Source organism: Papio anubis, chromosome 7 (genome assembly GCF_008728515.1).
Source record: "Papio anubis isolate 15944 chromosome 7, Panubis1.0, whole genome shotgun sequence".
Lineage (NCBI taxonomy): Eukaryota > Metazoa > Chordata > Mammalia > Primates > Cercopithecidae > Papio > Papio anubis.
Genome location: NC_044982.1, coordinates 71,591,493 through 71,601,668, shown reverse-complemented (window position 1 = coordinate 71,601,668; position 10,176 = coordinate 71,591,493). Strand labels below are relative to the sequence as shown.

Below are 10,176 nucleotides of genomic sequence, written 5' to 3'. Positions count from 1 at the left end.
GGGTTCACGCCATTCTCCTGCCTCAGCCTCCCGAGTAGCTGGGACTACAGGCGCCCACCACCTCGCCGGGCTATTTTTTTGTATTTTTTTAGTAGAGACGGGGTTTCACCGTGTTAGCCAGGATGGTCTCGATCTCCTGACCTCGTGATCCGCCCGTCTTGGCCTCCCAAAGTGCTGGGATTACAGGCTTGAGCCACTGCACCTGGCTTGTGTTTTGTTTTTTAGAGACAGAGTCTTGCTCTGTTGCCCAGGCTGGAGTGCAGTGGCCGGATCTCAGCTCACTGCAAGCTCCGCCTTCCGGGTTCACGCCATTCTCCTGCCTCAGCCTCCCGAGTAGCTGGGACTACAGGCGCCCGCCACCTCGCCCGGCTAGTTTTTTTTTTGTATTTTTTTAGTAGAGACGGGGTTTCACCAGGTTAGCCAGGATGGTCTCGATCTCCTGACCTTGTGATCCGCCCGTCTCGGCCTCCCAAAGTGCTGGGATTACAGGCTTGAGCCACCGTGCCCGGCCCAGAGTGGGACTTTTAATACCAGGGTCAAACGTAGCGCTTGGGGTCTGACTAAACATTTGAAAAAGGACATCAGCCTGGGTGGGCAGGTGTCTATGAAGGATGAGAAAGGAGGCAACTTCTTTTTTTCTCTGGTTCTGTGGGCTTCTCTTTAACGTTTGTTTTTTCACTCTTTATCATCCAAAACTAAAGGATTAATGAACTTTGGAGGATCTGAGCAATCGATCTTCAGTAAATAGGTAACTTGACACAGTCTTAGGGGAATTAATGATAGTGTATGATAGACTTAATGGAAGCTTAGAAAACACTCTTTTTTTGGTTAACTACCATACGCACTCTATTTATTTATTTATTTACTAAAGTTAGTCAAGTGAAGCAATGCGAGTAGAGAAAGAACAAAGAAATCTGTAACCGGTTGTGATCAATTAGTCATAAACACCACTGCACTCGGACCAGCACATATGCACTCTTTAAAACTTAAAACTTTTTACCAAAATCTTAAATATCAGAACAAGTCAGAAAGCTTGTTTTTTTTTAAACCTTTTTTTTTATTATGAAATGTATTACACACAACAAAGACTGTATAAAACATATATATAGATTTAAAAAATAATAAAGAAACATTTATGTACTCACCAGCTTAAGAATAATTTTTTGGTTAGGCACAGTGGCTCATGCCTGTAATCTCAGCACTTTGGGAGGCCAAGACTTGAGCCCTGGAGTTTGAGACCAGTCCGGGCAACAGAGACCCCATCTTTACAAAAAACAGAAAATTAGGCCGGGCGTGGTGGCTCACGCCTGTAATCCCAGCACTTTGGGAGACGGTGGTGGGTGGATCAAAAGGTCAAGAGATCAAGACCATCCTGGCCAACATGGCGAAACCCTGTCTATACTAAAAATACAAAAATTAGCTGGGTGTGGTGGTGCGTGCCTGTAATTCCAGCTATTCAGGAGGCTGAGGTAGGAGAATCACTTGAACTCGGGAGGCGGAGGTTGCAGGGAGCCAAGATCGTGCCACTAAACTCCAGCCTGGTGACAGAGGGAAACTGTCTTAAAAAAAAAAAAAAAAAAAAATTAGCCAGGTGTAGTGGCTCACACCTGTAATCCTAGCACTTTGGGAGGCTGGGGTGGGCGAACTGCTTGAGCCCAGGAGTTTGAGACCAGCCTGGGCAACTTCGTGAAACTCTGTCTCTACAAAAATATTTTAAAAATTAGCTGGGCATGGTGGTGTGCATCTGCAGTCCCAGCTACTCGGGAGGCTGAGGCTGCAGTGACACATGATTGTGCCACTGCACTCCAGCCTGGGCAACAGAGTAAGACCCTATACAAAAAAACAAACAAAATTTCTTAAATTAACTATTTATGAGAATTGTCAGGTTGACTGTCTGTTTTCCAGCTGTTTCACAAAATGGAGCCTGCTTAATAAAACAGATCGATACATTCAAATCCACAGGCTCTGGTAATTTGTACTAAAGAATACTTATTTCTAGAATTGACCAGAGTTATCACAGAACTAGGAGTGTATTATTTTACAGAATAGTAGAGAACTAATTAAGTACCTATGACTTGTAAAAACAGAACCTCATGGTTTTTAAATGGAAAAGTCTGACTGGAAACTACAGTCCTTTAATATTAATTTCTAAACTCAGAAGTGAGATTATGATACAATCAGTTGGCAACTATCTAAGTTTTTCCTAGGCAATACCTTCCTTGGCTGGGTAAAGAATGTATCTTCTCACATGCATATTAATTTGAGTGAAATCTGAGTTAGGTATAAGTTAATATTTATCAAACAGAATCTGTATTAGTTATCTCTTGCTGTATGAAAAATTACCCCCAAACTTGGTGCCTTAAAGCAATAAACAATTATTTTCTTACAGAGTCTATGAGTAAGGAAGCTAGGCAAAGGTTACTTGGGTCTCTTGGCTCTGGGTTTCTCATAAGGCTGTATAAAAGGTGTTGAGCGGGTGCTGCAGTCATCTTAAGGCTTGACTAGATGTTGATGTTGGTAGGACTTAGTCCCTATCAGGGTGTTGGACTCAGGGCCTCCATTCCTCACTGGCTGTGGACTAGAGGCTACCCTCCTTTTTTCTGCCACATGGACCTATCCTTTGGGCAGTTCGCAACATGGCAATTTCCTTTGTTGGAATGAGCAAGTGGGAGCGCAAGAGAGAGAGAGAGGAAGATGAAAGTCAGTCTTTTGTAACCTAATCTCAGAAGTGACATTCTGTCACTTTGCCATATTCTATTCTTTTGAAACAGGTCATTACGTCCAGCCCATGCACAAGAGGAGGAAATTACACAAGGATGTGAAAACCAGAAGGTACGGTACTTAGGAGCCATTTTAGATGCAGCCTACCATAGTAACTCTAGAAAGAAGGAAATACAAAAAGTAAAAATGCTTCAAAAGCAAGTGGTGCTAAAAAAAAAAAAAGTAAGAATAGGCTGGGCACGGTGGCTCATGCCTGTAATCCCAGCACTTTGGGAGGCTGAGGCGGGCGGATCACTAGGTCAGGAAATAGAGACCATCCTGGCTAACATGGAGAAATACTGTCTCTACTAAAAAAAAAAAAAAAAAATTTGCCGGGCATGGTGGTGGGCGCGGGTAGTCCCAGCTACCCAGCTACTCAGGAGGCTGGCATGAAGCAGGAGAATGGCGTGAACCAGGGAGGTGGAGTTTGCAGTGAGCCGAGATCGCGCCACTGCACTCCAGCCTGCGTGACAAAGCGAGGCTCTGTCTCAAAAGAAAAAAAAAAAAAAAAAAAAAAGAATAGAAAAAGGAAAAGAAAGTGAAAATGCTAACTCAGCTAAGAGTCATCATTAAAGAATATCTTTTGTATGCAGAGATGGCATTATTGAAGATGATTCCTTCGGGATAGGTGGTCGGGAATAGAAAGACTGCTAATTGAAGTAAGAATACTTCTCAGGCCGGGCGCGGTGGCTCACGCCTGTAATCCCAGCACTTTGGGAGGTCGAGGCGGGCGGATCATGAGGTCAGGAGATCGAGACCATCCTGGCTAACACGGTGAAACCCCGTCTCTACTAAAAATACAAAAAATTAGCCGGGCGTGGTTGCAGGCGCCTGTAGTCCCAGCTACTCGGGAGGCTGAGACGAGAGAATGGCGGGAACCCGGGAGGCGGAGCTTGCAGCGAGCCGAGACAGCGCCACTGCACTCCAGCATGGGCGACAGAGTGAGACTCTGTCTCAAAAAAAAAAAAAAAGAATACTTCTCACAAAAACAAAGACGGTTCTATGATTTATAGCCATTGTTCACCATTTGTAGAGTTTCTTGCTGTTTTTTACTTTACAATTTTTATAGTGAAGCAAACATTAAACATGAATCAGCAAAGCGGTACTGTGATTTACAACTCAAAAACAATTCTGGGATACACCAATCAATCAGTAAGAACTTACTGAGCACCTACATGTGCTTGAAAGTTACTGATACTAGAAAAATATAAAACAGTATCTGTCCTCAACTAGTCTGTGGCAGGTCTCAAAAGTCTATGCAATAGGAATTAACCCCTTACTAGGGTATTGTATCCGATCCTGGGCTCTAAATTCAAGAGATGAAGAAAATGGGAAAAAATCCAGAGGCATGATAACCAAAGGATTAGAAATTAGAAAACACAAAATAGCAAAAAAACAAACAAACAAACAAACAAAAAAAACCCAAAACAAACAAACAAACAAAAAAACCCCAAAAAATTAGAAAACAGAATTTATGTGGAAAGGTTAAAGGCACAGTGCTTATTTAACCTGAGAAAGGTGAAAGTTGCTCCAGTAATCATCTTTAAGTTTATGAATAGTTACACAGGAGATGGAAATAAATGTTTGTGCCCTCAATGAGAAATCTACAAGAGAACTGGATTTCTAATATAGTATGTACATTAAAAAGTCTTAGAATATATATATTAAGAGAATTGTTTAGGAAGGGTCAATGACTTTTTTTTTTTAGGGCTTTCCTCACTGTTTTGACAATTATCATGAAAAAAATTCAGTTTAGAATCTAGAACTGACCTGGATGGGATTCAAGGACAGCTGGCAGGGGCTGCAGAGTCCCTGATTCCTTCCGGGCAGTGGGAGCTAAGCTACTAGAAACAGGAACTCAGTTGGTTTCTCGAGTCAGACAAGAAAGGGAAGGCCAGGCCAGAGGCGCCACAGAACTCCCATTAGTTTTGAATGACAACTTTTAAACCTGCAAAGTCTTTGCTCTGGAGGGAGACATTAACTTTACTATACAGGAAAGTAAACAAGCCTGATCTCTGCTCTGAAGGGAAATACTATCTCTAAATTAAGGCTCACCTGTAAGGCCCGGCGCGGTGGCTCAAGCCTGTAATCCCAGCACTTTGGGAGGCCGAGACAGGCGAATCACGAGGTCAGGAGATCGAGACCATCCTGGCTAACACGGTGAAACCCCGTCTCTACTAAAAAATACAAAAACTAGCCGGGCGAGGTGGCGGGCGCCTGTAGTCCCAGCTACTCGGGAGGCTGAGGCAGGAGAATGGCGTAAACCCGGGAGGCGGAGCTTGCAGTGAGCTGAGATCCGGCCACTGCACTCCAGCCTGGGTGACAGAGCGAGACTCCGTCTCCAAAAAAAAGGCTCACCTGTAATCCCAGTGCTTTGAAAGACCAGGGCAGTGGCTGGGTGTGGTGGCTCACACCTGCAATCCCAGCACTTTGGGAGGCTGAGGCAGGAGGATCCCTTGAGCTCAGAAATTTGAGACCAGCCTTGGCAACACAGGGAGACCCCATCTCTACATAAAATTAAAAAATCAGCTGGGCATGGGGGCACGTGTCTGTAGCCCTGCTACTCAAGAGGCTGAGGAATGCACCACCACACTACAGCCTGGGCAACAGTGAGACCGTGTCTCAAAAACAAACAAAAAACTTTATTTGACTATTCTGAATATACCATATTGAGATAAACCAGCTGTTCTCAAGAGCCCCTTTACATAATAAGATCAGATAAATTATAATTGTTGAGGTTTTTATACTTTTTTTTTTTTGAGATGGAGTCTTGCTCTGTCGCCAGGCTGGAGTACAGTGGTGCAATCTCAGCTCACTGCAACCTCCACCTCCCAGGTTCAAGTGATTCTCCTGCCTCAGCTACCCTAGTAGCTGGGATTACAGGTGCACGCCACCACAACCAGCTAATTTTTGTATTTTTAGTCGAGATGAGGTTTCACCATGTTGGCCAGGATGGTCTTGATTTCTTGATCCGCCCGCCGTGGCCTCCCAAAGTGCTGGGATTACAGACGTGAGCTGCCATGTCTGGCACCCCCTGCCCTTTTTTTTCTCTGAGACAGAGTCTCACTGTGTTGCCCAGGCTGGCGTGCAGTGGCACGATCTCGGCTCACTGCAACCTCTGCCTCCTGGGTTCAAGCGATTCTCCTGCCTCAGCCTCCTGAGTAGCTGGGACTACAGGCGCCTGCCACCACACCCGGCTAATTTTTTGTATTTTTAGTAGAGATGGGGTTTCACCGTGTTGACCAGGATGGTCTCGATCTCTTGACCTTGTGATCTGCCCGCCTTGGCCTCCCAAAGTGCTGGGATTACAGGTGTGAGCCACTGCGCCCAGCCAGGGTTAAAATATTTTAGAACAATTATTATGCTGCTGTATTAGGAAAGCACATCCTTCCCACTTAGTAACCATCCCATTTAGCCTCCAAAAGGACCAAAAGATGCTTTGTTCTTAGATGATTAGTGGAAGATGATAACCACATCTGTGCCCATTGGCACCCTTACACAGTGACATTTCTGCTATGCCTTCCTTTTTGTCAGAGGTAGCCTTCCGGGCTTATTTCATCCATTTGACAGGAGTGCAGACAAGAAACTCTTAGGTGATCAGGATCTAATAAGCCTGTGAGAGAGGTGGTTGTGTTTAAAACCCCTTTTCAGTTGTACCTTTTTTTTTTTTTTGAGACGGAGTCTCGCTCTGTCGCCCAGGCTGGAGTGCAGTGGCCGGATCTCAGCTCACTGCAAGCTCCACCTCCCAGGTTTATGCCATTCTCCTGCCTCAGCCTCCCGAGTAGCTGGGACTACAGGCTCCCACCACCTCGCCCGGCTAGTTTTTTTTGTACTTTTTAGTAGAGACGGGGTTTCACTGTGTTAGCCAGGATGGTCTCAATCTCTTGACCTCGTGATCCGCCCGTCTCGGCCTCCCAAAGTGCTGGGATTACAGGCTTGAGCCACCGCGCCCGGCCTCAGTTGTACCTTCTTTATAAAAACTGTGTTTGAAACTTTCCACACCTCTTCTTGGCCCAAAGGTGATTATTTTTGTTTGGAAAATATGAGATAACTCATCTAAGTTGAGGTTTTCTTTTAGTACTCCCAGGAGAAGATATATTTCTCTTTTCACTTTGAAAGTTTTCCTTTAAAAATAATTTCTTGTTCGTCCCTCTCCAAGATGGCTGCTGAAGATGAGTTACTGCTGCCACAGCTCCCCGAGCTGTTCAAAACCAGCAAAGAGCTTCTGGATGATGCAGAAGTAGTGACTGAACCTGCCGGTTCCTGGATAGTCCAGGAGAAGGTGTTCAAGGGCCTGGACCTCCTCGAGAAGGCTGCCGAAATATTATTGCAGCTCGACTTGTTCAGCTAAAATGAAGATTTGGAAGCAACTGCTTCCACCGACCTGAAGTACCTGTTGGTGCCAGTGTTTCAAGGAGCCCTCACCATGAAACAAGTCAAGCCCAGCAAGCGTCTAGATCATTTGCAGTGGGCTCGAGAACACTATAAACTACTCAACTGTGCCATTGATGTCATGTGGCAGAGTTTGAGCTGCCCAAAACCAAGAACTCAGCTGAAAATCACACTGCTAATTCCTCCATGGCTTATCCTAGCCTCATTGCTATGGCGTCTCAAAGACAGGCTAAGAGAGAGACACAAGCAGAAGAAGGAGTTGGAGCATAGGTTGTCTGCAATGAAATCTGCTGTGGAAAGTGGTCAAGCAGATGATGAGCTGTTCGTGAATATTATCTTCTTCGCCTTCAGAGATGGATTGATATCAGCTTAGAAGAGATTGAGAGCATTGACCCAGGAAATAAAGATCCTGAGAGAAAGAGACTCTTCAAGAGAGGCATCAACTTCTGACTCATCTCGCCAGGAGAGACCTCCAGTGAAACCCTTCATTCTCACTCGGAACATGGCCCAAGCCAAAGTATTTGGAGTTGGTTATCCAAGTCTGGCAACTATGACAGTGAGTGACTGGTATGAGCAACATCGGAAATATGGAGCATTACCAGATCAGGGAATAGCCAAGGCAACACCAGAGGAATTCAGAAAAGCAGCTCAGCAACAGGAAGATCAAGAAGAAAAGGAGGAAGAGGATGATGAACCAACACTCTACAGAGCTCAGGAGTGGGATGACTGGAAGGGCACCCATCCTAGGGGCTATGGCAGCCGACAGAACATGGGCTGATCTTCCCACAACACAAGAGGACTGCAGGGTGCACACTTCCCACGCCAAGGAAAACCATGCAGTCCTCACCTCCCTGGGTTTCCGCTTAAGCTGTGTACAACGAAGGCAAAGATGCTAAATCTTGCTTTGCATTCAATAAAGTGTCCACCGATTAAAAAAAAAAAAATTCTTCTGAGATGCCTTCTCTGTTCTGTCATTCTGCAACTTGGGCTGGAAAATGATACTAATTATTTTTGGCTTCATTGGAGTAACTACTGGCCACTTGAAAATTAAATTTTGGCTGGGTGCAGTGGCTCAAACCTGTAATTCCAGCACTTTGGGAGGCTGAGGCGGGCAGATAACCTGAGGTTGGGAGTTCGAGACCAGCCTGGCTAACATGCTGAAACCCCATCTCTACTAAAAATACAAAATTAGCCGGGCATGGTGGTACATGCCTGTAATCCCAACTACTTGGGAGGCCAAGGCAGGAGAATCACTTGGACCTGGGAGGCAGAGGTTGCAGTGAGCTGGGATTGTACCACTGCACTCCAGCCTGGGTGACAGAGTGAGACTGTCTCAGAAAAAAAAAAAAAAAATTAAATATTATGCTCAATATCTCCCACATTTAAAAGCAAAATTTTCAAATTTTACTTAAGAGCAAAATTGCAGTGGAACAGTGAGTTTTCAAAATGTTTCTAGTCCTGGAATCTGTTTAAGACTTGAAGCTGTAAAGTAGAAATATAGTAAGTGTTTGTGGGTGTGGTGTCTGCCACCTGTAATCCCACCACTTTGGAAGGCTGAGGCAGGTGGATCACTTAAGGTCAGGAGTTCAAGACTAGCCTGGTCAAATGGTAACACCCCATCTCTACTGGAAAAAAAAAAGAGCTGGGCATGGTGGTGAGTGCCTGTAATCCCAGCTACTTGGGAGGCTGAGGCAGGAGAATCACTTGAACTCAGGAGGTAGAGGTTGCAGTGAGCCGAGACTGCACCACTATACTCCAGCCTGTGCAACAGAGTGAGCCTCTATCTCAAGAAAATGTAAATAAAAAATAAATAACTAATAAGCATTTAGGCCAGGTGCGGTGGCTCATGCCTGTAATCCCAGCTCTTTGGGAGCCGAGGCGGGCGGATCACCTGTTAGGAGTTCAAGATCAGCCCGGCCAACATGGTGAAACGCTGTCTCTACTAAAAATACAAAAATTAGCTGGATGTGGTGGTAGGCACCTATAATCCCTGCTACTCAGGAGGCTGAGGCACAAGGATCGCTTGAACCCGGGAGGCGGAGGTTGCAGTGAGCAGAGATCGCGCCACTGCACTTTAGCCTGGGTGACAGAGCGAGATTCTGTCTAAAAAAAAAAGAAAGAAAAAAGAAACATAATAAGGAATTAAAATAATTTTTTACACACATTTTCTAAAAGCCTTTGAGATATTACCTAAGTTGCTTAATAATTAGCTAGTACAATATCTTGGTAAAGTATCATGATTTTCCTATTTGTCAATTGTTCATTTTACACCTTTTTTTGCTTTTCTACTTTTAAAGATTCCTCCAACTTATAAAATGATTGAAAAAATTAAAATGCAAAATATGTTCTTATTAAATATTTGAATTATCCATATAACTAAGAAAACATTAGGAAATAAAAACTTTACGCTGTGACTTCTGCTACTATCCAGGATGGTGTAACAGGGACCAGAATTAACCTCCCACCTAAAATACTTAAAAAACTGAACAAAAATATGCTAGTTAATTGTTTTCAGATATCAGACAGGAGGCAGTGCAGGACAGTGATTTCTCAGAGAAGGAAACAAAAACGTTGAGTCCTGGCCGGGCGCGGTGGCTCAAGCCTGTAATCCCAGCACTTTGGGAGGCCGAGGCGGGTGGATCACGAGGTCAGGAGATCGAGACCATCCTGGCTAACATGGTGAAACCCCGTCTCTACTAAAAATACAAAAAACTAGCCGGGCGTGGTGGCGGGCGCCTGTGGTCCCAGCTACTCGGAGGCTGAGGCGGGAGAATGGCGTGAACCTGGGAGGTGGAGCTTGCAATGAGCCGAGATCGCGCCACTGCACTCCAGCCTGGGCGACAGAGCGAGACTCCGTCTCAAAAAAAAAAAAAAAAAAAAAAACGTTGAGTCCTATGATTGCTGTAGGAGAATTTCCAGGCTGCAGCATAGGGAGGAGCACCCCAAACAGATGTTGGCCACCTCTTTGAGTTGAGCAAATAGTTTGAAGATCTGGGAGGTGAAGGCATCAGAATTTACATGGTA

At 44.9% G+C, this 10,176-nt stretch overlaps 1 protein-coding gene and 1 pseudogene across 4 annotated transcripts in view; one reads left to right on the top strand and one right to left on the bottom strand.

The window, feature by feature from the left end:
- Window positions 1-10,176, bottom strand: part of BAZ1A (bromodomain adjacent to zinc finger domain 1A) — a 228,291-nt gene that overhangs the window by 179,783 nt on the left and 38,332 nt on the right. The window lies entirely within an intron of this gene.
- On the top strand, window positions 2,760-8,105 carry LOC101022826 (annotated as a pseudogene).